Source organism: Rattus rattus, chromosome 7 (assembly GCF_011064425.1).
Source record: "Rattus rattus isolate New Zealand chromosome 7, Rrattus_CSIRO_v1, whole genome shotgun sequence".
Classification (NCBI taxonomy): domain Eukaryota; kingdom Metazoa; phylum Chordata; class Mammalia; order Rodentia; family Muridae; genus Rattus; species Rattus rattus.
This window is the reverse complement of record NC_046160.1, coordinates 128,464,983-128,480,577: the sequence shown is the minus strand read 5'-3', so window position 1 is coordinate 128,480,577 and position 15,595 is coordinate 128,464,983. Positions and strand designations below refer to the sequence as shown.

The 15,595-nt window shown below is 44.0% G+C and overlaps 1 protein-coding gene across 4 annotated transcripts in view; it reads right to left on the bottom strand.

Moving 5' to 3' along the window:
• Tecpr2 (tectonin beta-propeller repeat containing 2) overlaps nt 1-15,595 on the bottom strand; it is a 91,204-nt gene that overhangs the window by 63,106 nt on the left and 12,503 nt on the right. The gene's annotated exons all lie outside the window — the stretch shown is intronic.

The window sequence follows — 15,595 nt, the reverse complement described above, 5'->3', positions numbered from 1 at the left end:
TGTGGAGATACATTACATTAAAATGATGGTTGACAGAAGAATTTACTTACGTTGCTTCTAAGGGAGAAGGTGACAGAATAGGTTCTGGAAACACAAAGCCATAACATGGTGACAAGATACTGAAAGAGCATCTTCCCTAAGGATATGTAAGTACAAAACCACATTACAGAAGGAAGCAAAATTGCTTATTAGAGATCTTGTCATGCCATAGTACACATTTAAAAGTGTGTAATTTTCCAGTACAGTCTTAAAATGAAAATAATCATTCAGTATCCACTGCAGTATATGTATGTGTGTCTGTGTGTTTGTATGCTTTCTAATAAGCCTATGTGCTAACCTTGAATTAATATTATTTAATCATTAATAAATGCCCCAGAAAACAGACTACCAGCACGTAAGCACAGTTCAGATAGAAACAGACAATAAGATGTAGAGAGAATCTCTGTGCACTACATGGAAACATCACCTGTCAATAAAAAACAAACTGTTGGCCTATTAGCATAGGCAGGAAATAGGAGGTGGGAGTTCTGGCAGGGAGAGAGGATTCTGGGATAGTCAGGCGTGGGGGAGATAACCCTGAGAGCTGAAGGAGACAGTTGCATGAACCTGAAGAGAGGTAACTAGCCACGACACAGGACTTAGAATAGAATAAACAAGTTATGAGCTAGTCTGGGAACAAGCCCAAGCTTATGGACTAGGCAATTATTCATAAAATCTCAGCATTGCTATTTCAGGAACTTGGGCTCTGGGGGAAAAGCCTGCAGTAACAATGAGGCTTCAACCTCAGACAGTACAAACACCTGGACATGCTAAGATAGGAAACAAAAACCAAAAAACAAAACAACAACAACAAAAAATCCAAAACTTTGAAATGTATTGAGTTTTCACAAAGGTAAGAAAAATCCGCAGCACCAAAAATAAAGACAATGCAGCCCAAACAGGACAGAAAGTGGTGTTGAAGCCACAAACTACCCAGTTACTTCCTTTCCAGCTGTTACCTGACAATCACACAAAGCCTTGGGTCTCCAGCCTGAGGAAGCTGAGGAGAATGAACTCCCAAGTGTTGGAAGACCCTGCTACTTTAGTAACAGTCTACAACGTCCAGATGGAGCGCCAAGTTTGGTGTAAAATGGAGGACTCCCTTTCTCAGCAGGACTTCCCCTTCTCCACTGACCCTATCTGGGGGATGACCCTGCACAGAACGTCCTACAGGTGCTGCATGCTTGACTCAGCACGTAAGTGCTGCTCGGTCATATAATAATTAGGTATTATGTTATGACCAATCATATGATAAGTAGGTATTATGCTATGATCAATCAGCTCTTTCCACCTGTAACCCCCAAACCGGTATATACCCTACTGCTGAAACAATAAAGCTGTCCCACTGAAGCGTTACCCAGAAGTCCCTCCATCACACTCATGGCTGTCGGAACCCTGCTGGCTGCTTTTGCCCCCTCCACCTCATGGCCAACAACCTCTGACAAGAAGGGAGATCCAGAGCTGGCGCCCAAATAGCAACTCCTGGAACTCGGAGTTTGTGAGTCCTGCTTTCCCAGAGAGTTACAGCATTTTTGCCTGACCATCCAGCTTGAGGATCCATCATCTCTGTTCCTTCCTTTGCCTTACTTTCGTTAAAACCTTAGGGTAGGGTCCTGATAAAGTTTGAGGAACAACTGAAGCCTCTCAGTTGGGGCGACTCCCTGACATTGGCTAAAGGTCCCCCTACCTTCTTTCCAGACCCAAACAGTCTGACTGGGTGTAGGCAATAACCTAGGGGAAAACCTGGTCACATAGCAATCAGTTTGTAAAATTCACTAGGATGGTTGCCAGTCTCTTAATCTGCTTGTGCTTATTGGGGCATTTTTAATCCCCTCCCCCAATCCAGACCCTGCACCTCACCCCCCAGCAGAATTGCCTCAGGATATTGAGCAACACCCAGTAGCACTTCCTGTCTTTTCTCTAACAGCAAACTCACATTACATCAGAGGGATTTCCTAATTAGTTCCCTAGGGCACCTCTCACTTAAAATCTCCCAAAAGGAGAACCTGGACTTGTGGATGGAGGAGCATGGAGGAGCAACAACTCAGATGTTTCTGACCCTGACTTGCGGATGGTGTTGCCTGGATGGTCCAGAAGAAGGAAGCCCAAGAAGGTTGTACTTTGTCCCCTCTTTCCTTCCCATGATAGATGCCATCAGGCCATGCATGGGGAAAACACAAAACCTAAGGATGACCTGTTGGAGGACAAAGCACAGAGGATAAAGGGGAAGACTCAGATGAGGAAGAAGACCCTCAAGACTTGTCCAGTGGCTGATTCAGCCGCTCTAGAAAAGGCAATTGACTTAAACAAGCTACTCCCTAGCCAACAACACCCCTTCCCCTTTACCCTCCTCTTCACTCTATGGCTACAGAGGTCAAAGACCCAGAAATTAAGACCAAGGCTCCATAAGACATCCAGATAAACCCTCTTCTATCTCCCGCGCCCCCATGGCCATTGAGCAGCTCAGTAATCTCAGAGACTCTGAGAAGAATTATCCTCTGCCCCTCAGTCATATTGGCTCAAGGATACTGAACCTTCTTCCACAGAGACTTTTCTGTTTAACCTACATGTATCCAGACAATTCATGCCCCATAAACCAAATCTATTTTACAAAGGTTCAATAACAACCTTCTGATCACCTAAGACTAGACCAACAGATAAGTGCTGATCTACTCTCCCTAGTTCTCTATACAGTGGGAAGCCCTTAGAGATGAAGGTCATATTCAGGTTAGAAAAAAATGGAATACATAATCAACAAATAGGACCACAAGAAGGACAATGCCCCTCAATTAATAAATTGTTACTATGACCAATTGCTTGGCCAAGGTAATTCCTCCACAGGGATTCAGCCCTGCTAGCTGCTTTGGTGCTAGCTACACCAGGCCTGGGAACATTTAGCCCTCTTGACCATGGAGCCCGGAGAGGCCTTTTCACTGACTTTCCTAAAACAAAAACCAACTGAGACTCTCCCTGATTTTTTTTTTTAAATTTTATTTTTCTTGGATATTTTATGTATTTACATTTCAAATGTTAGCCCCTTTCCCTCTTCTTGATTTCACACTAAGATTACAAACTAGTTTAGATAGAAAAACAACAGACCCTGCAGTCAAAGTAATGCTTATAAACAATCTTATTTAGGAAGGAATGGCCCCAGAATACAGGCAGGCAGGCCAGGGACTAAGAAACAAATGGGACAATAAATGGATTGTGGCTACCTATGGCACTGAGACTGACTTGTACCCACTCTCCTCTCTCGCCCAAGTCTTTGCAGCCACAACATAGTCTAATTCAAGATGCTTTAAATGTGTAGAGACTGGACATTGGAAAGGAGATTGCCCCCCCCCGCCCAAATGACTCAACTGTTCCTAGACCTCCCAATCCGTCTGTCCCTGCTGTAGGAAAGGCAGGCAATCATTGGGAAAGGGTTGAGAAATCCAGCATGACAACAATGGCAAGCCCCCTGACACCTTAAAACTCCTTGTGGGGCAACCCTCAGCCACGTCAGAAAGAGGGAAGAACATACAAGCTAATATACTGAAAAAGTATCAACCTAAACTTTCCATAAAAATTGACAATAAAAGTTTTAAATGCCTAGTAGACATGGGGCAGAAAAGACTATCCTAAGATGAGCCGAGGCTCCCCCACTTTAAACTCTCCTAGCAGGGCCTCAACTGATGGGAGTAGGTGGTCTCTCCCAAGCATTTATTAGTCATGACTTTTATAAAAGACCATTAGTCCCCTAGTGGCTGATATGGCCACTAACCTGCTGGGTAGAGATACCTTAACATCTTATGAATTTTAGAATTAAATGTGGTCCTTGCTGGTGGAGAAGGGGAGAATGCTTTCAAATAGAAAATTACCTAAAATATCAAGATCAAAAGAACCCCCATTCTAAGGGCCACAGTGGAACGACATAATCTCTGCCTAGAATGCATCAAAGAAGATCCTGTCTGGGTGGAACAATGGCCATTAAACAGGGAGAAATTCATGATTTTACAATTAGTTAAGCACCAGTTAGACATGGGGCACATTCATCCTTCTAGAAGCCTCTGGAGGGGTTGGGGATTTAGCTCAGCGGTAGAGCGCTTGCCTAGCGAGCGCAAGGCCCTGGGTTCGGTCCCCAGCTCCGAAAAAAAAAATAAATAAAAAAAATAAAAAATAGAAGCCTCTGGAATACCCTAGTTTTTGTAATGAAAAAGAAGACCAAGACCAAGGACGTGGAGGCTCCTCAACATGCTGCCCCTTTACCTCTGTCATATCTGTAAGTACCCTGCTGCTCATCTTAGACATTAGAGACTGCTTCTTTTCAATACCACTCCATGAACAAGACTGCAAGAGTTTTGCCCTCTCAGTCCCTAGAGCCATAGCTCAGGAGTAGTTGATAGAGCTGAGCACAGAGCACCCCTCAAGGCAGAGCTAGCAGTCCCACCATTTGCCAGGAAGCTGTAACTCACACACTAAAGCCCCTTATGACATCAGGTTTCTCTATATATCATTACAGGGATGACATATTAATATGGCCAGATAAAAAGCAAGATCAAGGGGTTGGGGATTTAGCTCAGTGGAAGGCCCTGGGTTCGGTCCCCAGCTCCAAAAAAGAAAAAAGCAAGATCAAAAACTAACCCTAGACAATCTGAAATAACAGGCCCAAAGAGCCCTAACAGAATGAGGCTTTACAACAACAAAGATCCAACTCATTCCTCCCATCACATCACAGAAGTCACCCTAACCTCAGTCCAGTCAGCTAAATCTGTCATTGACTTCCCCAACCCATTAACTCTCAATACCCTTCAAAGCTTTTCAGGCAGTATCAGTTGGCTGAGGCCTTGGCTCCTTGTACCAACCGGCTAATCACAGCCTCTGTTTGACTTACTTAAGGGTGACAAAGCCCTCCTCTTCTTGCTCCCTGACACCAGCAGCCAAGGAGACCCTTGGTTCTATTAACAACCACATTAAAAACATCTCCCTGGCTCACTATGGTCCACAACAACCAATCTAGATTCTTATATTCAATTCTTCCCCCACAGTAGCTGCAGCTTTATATCAACCTCAGGGGATCATGACTACTAACTGAGGTCAACCCCATTTCCACCATGAAAAGCACAGGAAGAAGATATACCTTATAAATTATAAGAGGGGTTGGGGATTTAGTTCAGTGGTAGAGCGCAAGGCCCTGGGTTCTCTCCTCAGTTCCAGAAAAAAAAAAGAAAAAAAATTATAAGAATCTAATGTAATTATTTTACTTTTTTCTCTCTCAGACATCCAATGGCTCTTGAGAAACCATGTCTCTTTTGCTAATAACCTCATTGGCTACCCAAGACAGACAGGCAACCACTACCCCAAGGATAAGTTGCTGACAACTGCACCACTCTTTAGATGGCTCCCTCCTTGACTATTCTTCTGGGGCTCTGAGTCATATTTTTCACTCTCACAGATAAATCTCCCCAATTTAAAGAACCATATGCCACCTTCCTGATCCTAACACACCTAACAGAACCATTTAGTCTGTATTCAGACAGCACTTACGCAGTCAACTTACTCCGGTAGCTAGCTCAATCCTGTATCAGATTTGGTGGTAACCCTCTTTCCCTACTATTTCAACAATGCTTCAAACTAGAACACCATCCTATGTTTATCAGCCATATACAGTCCCAGTTATCCTTCACCACACCCCCTTTCTGATTGCAACACCTTAAATGATAAGATTGCCACAACTGGGGCCTTTATTATGTCACCTCTCACCACCAAAGAACTCCATCAGCTGACCCATATTAATCTGAAAGGGCTGCAGCTCAAATTCCCCAATACCCCCACAAAATTCCTTAAATATAGTCTTAGAACTTGTTCCTCCTGTGACTCCATATTCTAATGGCTGTTTTTACCCTGCTTAACACCAACACCTCAGCTAGCCCCACTGCCCAAAATGATGCTCTGGCAAATTTATATCAGGAAAACATATCGAGGGAGAAATCAAATAATTGGCACTAGAGATTGTCCACTAGTAGAATATCAAGAACCCACAGAGGTTGTGATATACCCGAATGCCAGCAGATATGTTCCAAATGAAGATGTTTGCTCTCCTTTCGGAGAAGGAGATTCCTCATGTCTCAGAAATGTCGATACCTATGGGGGCTGCCACTACTTTAATCTCTGCAGGATGGAGCAGTAACTGACTGCAGGATCAGCTGGCACCAAACAGGAAAGAGAAGACCCATTTACTTGATGGGTAGTGAAGCTAACTATATAATTGTTGTGGTTTGCCCTAGACTTATCTGTATTTTGATGCTAATTCTGCTGCCCCAAGGATGGCTGCCTAGTCAGTACTCAGGACTCAGGTGACTTCATCAGAACCTTCTCCCCATTTAATGTGTAAAAGGTGAGGGCTGGTACAGAATAGAACAAGGCCTGTCATTGGACAAGAAGGAAGGATAGACGGGAGAAAAGTTTGAGGGAAGAGGAAGAGACAAGAGGAGACTGGCAGAGTAGCCACAGGACAACTTGGAGGCTGATGTTAAGATTCCACGCTGTACCTGTACAGGTTGTTATGAATGTTCTTAAGGGATGGATGTGTACAGGGCTTTGTATATTTAGGTGGGCAATTATATCTTATCAATTGGATCAAAGGTTATCGTGTTGTGTGTTCTTTCTTGTGGAGAATTGAGTTTGGGAAAGTATGTGGTAACAGAGGAGCCGCTACAGAGGTGGGATGTGTGCTTCAGGCAAGATATCCAGCAGATGGGGTTGGAGATTTAGCTCAGTGGTAGAGCGCTTGCCTAGCAAGCGCAACGCCCTGGGTTTGGTCCCCAGCTCTGGGGAAGAAAAAAAAAAAAAAAAGATATCCAGCAGATATCTTGGCGGGGACTGGAGAGATGGCTCAGTGGTTAAGAGCACTGACTGCTCTTCCAGAGGTCCTGAGTTCAATTCCCAGCAACCACATGGTGGCTCATAACCATCTGTAAAGAGATCCGATGCCCTCTTCTGGTGTATCTGAAGACAGCTACAGTGTACTTATATATAAAAATAAATAAATCTTTAAAAAAAAAAAAAAAAGATATCTTGGGGCACTGCAGTGCCGGACCTAGAGCGGGTAAAAAACTTTTATTTTTTATAATTTACAACAATATATAATATATATTACTGGTCCTTGGTTTGATCACTGGTGTGTTTGGGTAACAGGCAAGTTCTACCCAAGCAGATTTGCAAGATCCCCTAGTGCCGATTTTCATATCTCTCAACAGCTTGTACCTGTGTTGATTCATCGTAATATTGCCTTACAAAACAAAAACAAAAAAAACCAAAAAAAACAAAAAAAACAAATGGAGGACCAAATGAAATCAGCAGCATCCTGGAGTCACTATATTCAATATACTGTTGACTTCCTCTTGTCCACCATACACCCAAACTGCCTCTCACAGTTTCTTTTGTGCCTCTAGCACCCATCCCCTGCTTGTTGCAGAGCCCACAAATGCTCTGTGACTTCACTGACTGTCTTAGTTAGGGTTTTACTGCTGTAAACAGACACCATTACTTAGGCAACTCTTATAAGGACAACATTTAATTGTGGCTCACAGGTTCAGAGGTTCAGTCCATTATCATCAAGGTGGGAACATGACAGCATCCAGACAGGCATGGAGCAGGAGGAGCTGAGAGTTCTACATCTTCATCTGAAGGCTGCTAGTGCTCTCTTTCAGGCACCTAGGACAAGGGTCTTAAAGCCCACACTCACACTGACATGCTTCTCAACAAAGCCACACCTACTCCAACTAGGCCACACCTCTAAACAGTGCCATTCCTGGGGCCAAGCATATTCAAACCACCACACTGACCAAAAGAAATGACAACCATCTGGACCTCTATGATGCTATTCTTGGGGCTGAAGAGATAGCTCAGAAGTTAAGAGCACTGACTAATCATCTAGCTGTCCAGAGTTCAATTCCCAGCAACCACATTGGTGGCTCACAACCATCTGAAATGGGATCTGATGCCCTCTTCTGGTGTATCTGAAAACAGCTACAGTGTACTCACATATATGAAATAAATAAATCTTAAAAAAAAAAAATGACACTATTCTCTTTGATCAAACATCTACCTTACCCCTCTGCCGCTTTTCTAGTCCTGCACCAACAGACCACCAATGCACTGTCAATTAGACTGTTTCCAGTTTGACTTGTGCATTACCCCCTTTCTTCTCTTGGTGTAAGGGAAAGATAACCCCCGGCATAGACAGCTCAGCCCTTCCCACCAATGTGACAATTAGGTACTGTGTTATGACCAACCATCCTTTCCTGCCCAGAACCCAAAAAAACTTTCTATACCCTACCCATGAAACAATAAAATAGAGCTGTCTCACTGAAGGGTCTCCAGAAGTCCTTCCACCATACTCATGGACACTCAAACCCCACCCGATGCTTTTGTTCCCTCCACCCCAGTGAGCCAATGGCCAACAACCCCCAAGGTAAAAGCACATCCCACTGATAGTCAACGACCTGCAGGGAGCCCTTGATGCCACTTTGAGGATACTCGCAGGAACATTTACACTGGGCTAGGAGGACCAGGGAGTGGATTCAGATAAGAATATTTCCATTTGGGCTAATAGACAGCTCAAGGTAAACATAGCCAAGGGATGTATGGTGTTCCTTTTATCTTAGTCATCCTGATAAGCCCCTCCACACAGTGACTATGGGACTCTGTGACTGCTTAGTTTGACTACTTTGTCCTTGACTAAGAAATGACCCTATTCTCTGCATGTACCTAGACTGTTACAAAGCATAATGGGAAAAAGCAAACCTGCTTCAGCCTCAGCACTGGCTGGAGTCATGTTAAAATGTTGTCTAATTGTCTTTTCTTTCTTTAATCCTCACTCCCTACCTCAAGGCGCTGTTGACTGACTGAGCTGGCTTGGTCAGTGACCCCACATCCAAGGCAGACACAGTGAGAAGCCGGGATGTGCATCTGCAGCAAAGGCTGTAATGCTCAGTGATCTAACCCTAAGAAAGAGTAAGCTAGGAGATGATCACTCTGCTGGCAAGTGAACTCAAGAGATCTGTCTTCTCCCAGCGCTACCAGAGTGAGAGGAAGGATCTTGCTCGGTGGTAGAACACATGCATAGCATGAACAAGGCCTTAGTATAAGGGGAAGGGAGAGAAAGAATAATATTAATAATAATCTGCTCCATTCAGCACCAAGCTTTGAGTTCTGCTCTCTACTTCAATGATCCCACTGCCAGACAGTTACTCTGAAGATCTGTGTGTCGGGGGACTCTAAGCTCACTAGCAGAGGTAAACCATCCGTAGAACAGTCCTAATTCTCACATATTGCAATCAAATAGCTCAAGTATTGCTGGGTCATGGGAGGACACAGTCAGGCCTGACAGGGGCGGAGAGACAGGTAGGTGAAGTTGTTGTCCATGGATGAGAGCCAGGCAAACACAAATGATCTCTTATGGTTTCCTTCTTGGCTGTCACTGAGACAGGGTGCCTATGTTGCTCAGGCTGGCTTCCAATTCTTAAGCTTTGTTAACCCTCACTTCTACCTCTCGAGTGTGGGCCATCACGCTCAGTTCAAATTTCTGTTTTCACACTTGAACTCAAAAGGTGATCTTGAATAAATGAAGACACATCAGACAGACACTGCTTGGAAAAGAGACTGAAGTCAGCATCCCTGAGGCTCTGGTGCACCTCTGACTACATACCCACTTCACAGGAACCTCGCTTTAATCACAATCAAGTTGACCCTTGTTTATCATATTCCCTTGTTAGTCCTAACTTTTTCTCAAGTTTATGCACCCTTGAGGACTGAAGAGGACACTTTCTAATGGTGACTCAGCACATGAAAGTCTGTCTTCAACCTTCCTGACCCTGGTTCTCAATCTTTCTGGTGTCTGCTCTTCATCAGCCTTGGAGACTGACTAATTGACCATACTAGAAAGATTGAAGATTAAGCCAAAAACCTATCTTGTTATTTTACAATAAATGAGTGGCTATGCAAACAAGAATGCCCAGTGGGGTGACCTATGTATCTACCCCTAGAGTAAATCAACTTGGGCAGCAAGTATCTTTCCGAAAATTGCTTGGCAAGCAGGGAACAATCTCTGATCCAATACTCATCAGGCCAGAACTGTCCCACAACGAGAGCTGCTTACAGCACAGGCCTCCCAACAGAGCATCCAACCATGGACACAGCACATGGCTTCCCTACTACCCAAGTGACATAGCAAATGATTCCCTTCTTCTTTTTTTTTTTTTTTTTTTTTTTTTTTTTTTTTTTTTTTTTTTCGTCACATTCTCTTGTCTGGTATAAAAGCAGTCCTTTCTCAGTCTGACCTGGGGACATTCTTCTGCTTATTTTATTTTGTATTATTTATTTATTTATTTGGGATATGTGTGCACATGCACTGTACATGCTGTGTGCAGGTCAGAGGATAACCTGCAGGAGTAAGACCTCTCCTTCCACTATGTGGGACCTTGGGAAAGAACTCAGGTTGGCAGCCACTCGTCGTTAAGCAAACTTGCCATTTCTTGTTTTGTTTCATTTAGAGACAGGATTTCTCTGTGTAGCCCTGGCTGTCCTGGAACTTGATCTGTCACTAGGCTTTCCTCAAACACACAGAGCTCTACTTGCCTCTGTCTCTTGTATATTGGGATTAAAGGCCTGTGCTACCACTGCTCAGATCAATGTTACTTAAAGATGACTCTGGCCGGGGTTGGGGATTTGGCTCAGTGGTAGAGCGCTTACCTAGGAAGCGCAAGGTCCTGGGTTCGGTCCCCAGCCCCGAAAAAAAAAAAAAAAAAAAAAAAAAAAAAAAGATGACTCTGGCCACCTGTGATCTAACCTACTGTTAGCTCTCCTGCCTCATTCCTAACTTCCTGCACCACATACTGCTGTCCTCTGGCTAGCAACAAAACCTCCTGGAACAGAAATCTAGTAATCCATAGTGTTAAGGAAGCCTGGTAAGAATGTTCAAATTGGTAATCCCAGTACTCAAGAGGCTGAGCCAACACAGCCAAGAAGTCAAAGCCAGCCTGAACAACAGAGTGAGAGACCTTGTCTCAAAAACAAAACAAGACTGTAGGGAAGATTCTATTAAAAGGCACCTGGACTGGTTTTCTGGACCTACACCAAAGCATTAGGCTGGCACCAACCACCTTCTCAGGCACCTTGGCAGGCTGCTTTTCCTTTATACACAGACAAAACCACATCAGGAGAAAGTGCTCTTTGTGAGCTGGCTCTTGGGAACTGCGAGGACGGACAAAGCTTTCATTATAAGCTTCTTGTGATGAGCCAAAGCTCAACAAACTTTAGCAGAAATGCAAACGAATATGAAATGGTTAAGAAGGCCAAATAAGATAAGAGTTGCTTCTTTCCCTGCCATACTAACAAAGAACTACTGTTAGTTTTCATACAACTTTTAACGAACTGGAGGTCAAAGGTTTCTGCTTCCTTTGAAAACCTCCTTAACTCTCCACTGCAAAATGGAACAAGCTATGTAGACTGGGCTGAAGGAGGGAGCGCAGGCTTCAACAGAACTAGGTAAGGCAGACGACTCAGAAAGAGGGACACCTAGACCGCCAACATTAATACTAACTGTCAAGTGACAGGAAACAATCAATTTCCCATCCTGTTAAGGGCTAACCCTGTTAAGGGCTAACTCTTACAAGCCAGGCAAGTGCTCCAAACCCAGTCACCTCACAACATTAACATAATAATTAAAGGGTTGACAAAACCACCGTGTGCAGTGAAGCAGGATCCCCCTCCATTTCCCGTCTATGCTCTTACCTACCAATGTTGCCGGCCATTTATTGGAAACTATCATGTGGCACAGCTTGGCCATCCCAACCCCAGCCTTAGCCAAAAGCCAACATGATGTCCAACAGGTTTTAGAGCATTTCAGGTTTTGGAATTTTTAGATTGAGTACTCTCAAACAGTAAAATCTATGCAAACAGTCCAAAATCCAAAAACTCAAAAAGTGGGACCAATCGTGGTCTCAAATATTTCAAACAAGTGATCCGTCAGCCTATATATCTCTACAGTGACTCCAGTGCGCAAATACACTATAGCTGTCTCCCCGCTTGGTTCTGTGCAAGTCATCTGTGTATCTGCCCTTGCTTGTGCTAAGGCCACATGACTTAATTACCGAAGCTTTGTAAGTATGTGTCCCAGGAGATCATTGTCTCCTAGCTGGCTCTTGTCACTAATATCCTGACCATTTTAGTCATTATAATTTCCTCTACATTTTAAATCAATTTGCTCATTTCCATGAAAAACAAATGTGGGGCTGGGTAACGGTGGCGCACACCTTTAATCCCAGCACTCACGAGGCAGAGGCAGGCAGCTCTGAGTTTGAGGCCAGCCTGGTCTACAGAGTGAGGTCTAGGATAGCCAGGGCTACCCAGAGAAACCCTGTCTGGAAAAAACAAATGTGGAGATCAGGACTGAGAAAACAGCTCAGTAGGGAGAGAGCTTGGCACACATGAAGGCCTGCGTCTAGTCCACAGCACCACATACACCACGGTGGATGCACCTGCGATCCCAGCACGTGGGAGGTACAGAAGGAGCACAAATTAAAAGATAACCTTGACTACACAGAGGATCCACAGAAGGCCCTCTCTGAAAAAGGAGAAAATAAGTCTCACAGGTTGCACTCCTACGCAAACTTAGAATTAAACTGACCTACAAGAGTGGAGGGATGCTTCAGAGGTTAAGAGCACTGGCTGCTCTTCCACAGAACTGCGTTTAGTTCCTAGTACCCACAAGACAGCTCACAAGCACCTGTAACTCCAGGTCTAGGGAATCCAATATGAGAATGAACCAAGACAGAGAACATAGGCTGGTCTGGAACTTGCCCACAGTGGCTTTAAATGCATATCATCTTCCTGACTTTGACTTCTAAGTGTCCATTATAGGCAAGAGCTGCCATTTTCAACTAATATGTATTTCTTACTGCCAAAAATATTTTAAGATTAAATTCCTAGCCATAAGTGTGGAAGCAATGCATGGAAAGGACATGTGGGGCCTCCATGTTGCAACACTACCAATGTATCAATGAGCAGACAGCACAGGCATGGGCTATCACCAGATCAAGGAGCTACATCCACAGGAAAGGCAAGGGGAGACATGGGGAAAGCGCACCTTTAGCTGCAAGGAGACACAAATTTCTGCATCATTTCAGAAACTACCAGATTAAAGTTAATACAACAATCATCACTCTATGAACCCCGACTCTTCCAATTGAAAACCAGGATGGACACGTGTAGGGTCAGGGCCTTCCTAATCCATGGGCCATTCTAGGAGGATCACCATACTGTGCTGGGCATGCTCATAAAATCTTAAAGTGTCATGTTCTCAGCAAGATGTTCCCTGAACTTTCTGCTAACTGTTACCACCTCTCTTGGCACCTATCAGCCCTTGTCTGGTTTATTCTGCTTCATTTGCTTGATTTTTTAAACTTAGCTTACTTCTCTTACTTTTCTGATCCTTCCTTTAGGCTGGGAGTTCTTCCACAAGGGCAGAAACTGCCCAGTGTTTTCTACACAGCCCTAGGACTGGGCATGAGAAAGAATACTGACTCCAGAGATACCTGCTGGCTGATGTGCTGGGAGAGCAAGCATGGAGACAGAGTTGGGCTGAGAGCTAGGAATCCCTCTTGGGTAGCACACCATGCTTCCTCCTGAAGGCAAGTTCATGACGTTACAACAAGCTGAAGACTAAGCAAAGAGGCACTGTGTGTATACCATCAAATTAGATGGTTAGAAACTCTGGGCTGTCTTCATCTGTGTGGTCTGTGCTTACACATGTCCTAGTCATGTATTTAACAAATTGGTAACATTTTTGTACTTGTTATTAGCACCTTGTAACATTTTCTTCATGATTTTGACAGAAAGTAAGAAGAAATTCTTGTGTTTCCATCTGCCCCTTCCCAACAACTTTGGAGTTGGGGCGCCGAATTCCAAAGGTACTACTTTCGAAAGTACATGGTCGCTAGAGTCACCACATTAAAGATCTACACCCCTCTTTAGGAACATGGCTTCATTTTAAAGGATGCTATTTCAAGGGGTTGAGGAGATGGCTCAGTGACTAAGAATGTTTGCTGTGCAAACATGAGGACCTGAGTTCAAGTCCCCAGCATCCATATTTAAAAAGGCGGATGTCTATGTGTACCTGTAACCCCAGCGACACAGATGATCTGGAACCTCAGTGGGTCAGCTAGCCTAGGCAAATGGCAGTTTTCAGCTCAGTAATAGACCCTGTCTCAAGGCAGTATTATAGGAGAGACGGGGAGAGGAGACCGATGTTCTCTTCTGGCCTCTGTACATGTTTTTTTTATCTGACCTAGGTGACTACCCAGGGATGGGGTATATATATGTATCAAGTTGTTTATTCTTTATATAAATTATATTTCAATGAAAAAGCAAAAGGTGTAGTTCAACTTGAACTTGTGGAGGCACTTTATGACTCATAACTTGGTGAATGTCCCTTATGTATCTGTAAATGCGTATCCAGTTGGAATGACAGTGCTCCCTTAATCTAAGCCCTTGGAGACATAGGCATGCTGACCTCTGTGAGTAATGGCAGCTTGTCTAAATACTGAGTGCCAGACTAGGCAAGACACAGAGTGAGATTGTTGGTTTTTGGTTGGTTGGTTGGTTGGTTGGTTGGTTATTTTTGTTTTTAATGGGTATTCATCACTGTAAATGTCGACTGGATGAAGCTGGCTAACAGTAAGTACTCAGTTCTCATATACTCTCGTTTTTCTAGCTCCTACTTTTATTACCAAGAGACTCCAAGTCTCTTGTAAATATCAATTTGTTATCTTTCTTCCTTCCCATATGATGAAGCTATTAGAGAAAGACGCACTTAAGACTCCTGTCTTCTTTGTGAGCCGACCCTGCTATTATGTAACATCTTTTTACCCGTTACCACTTTGCTTAGAAGACAATCTTGATATTGACAGATCTACTTTCTACTGATTAGTAGTTACACATCTGGTGTATCTTTTTACTATTTTTTCTTGTCTCATGTAGCTTAGGCAAGCCTGGAACTTGCTATTGTAGTCAAAGCTGGCCTTGAATTCTGATCCTTTTGTTTCCGTCTCCCAGGTGCTGGGGTTACAGCCATGTGCCACCATCACAGTGCCCGCTTCCATGTGCCACCATCACAGTGCCAGCTTCCATGTGCCACCATCACAGTGCCCGCTTCCATGTGCCACCATCACAGTGCCCGCTTCCATCTTTCCCCCCCATCTTTCTCTAAAATCAGGTTCTTCTGTCCTCTGTCTAGGGTTTCTGTTGCTCTGATAAAAAACCATGACCAAAGCAACTGAGGGAAGGAAAGATCTATTTCAGTTTACACGTCTCTATTACTGTCCATCGTGACGAGAAGTCAGGTAGGTAAACAAGGCAGAAACCTGGAGGCAGGACGTTGTGCAGAAGTCATGGAGGATCACTGCTCGCTAACTTGCTCCTCGAGATGACTTGCTTGGTCTACTTTGATAGCACTTAGGACTACTGTAAGTCAACCGGTGGCACTGCATACAGTGAGCCAGGACCATCAATCATC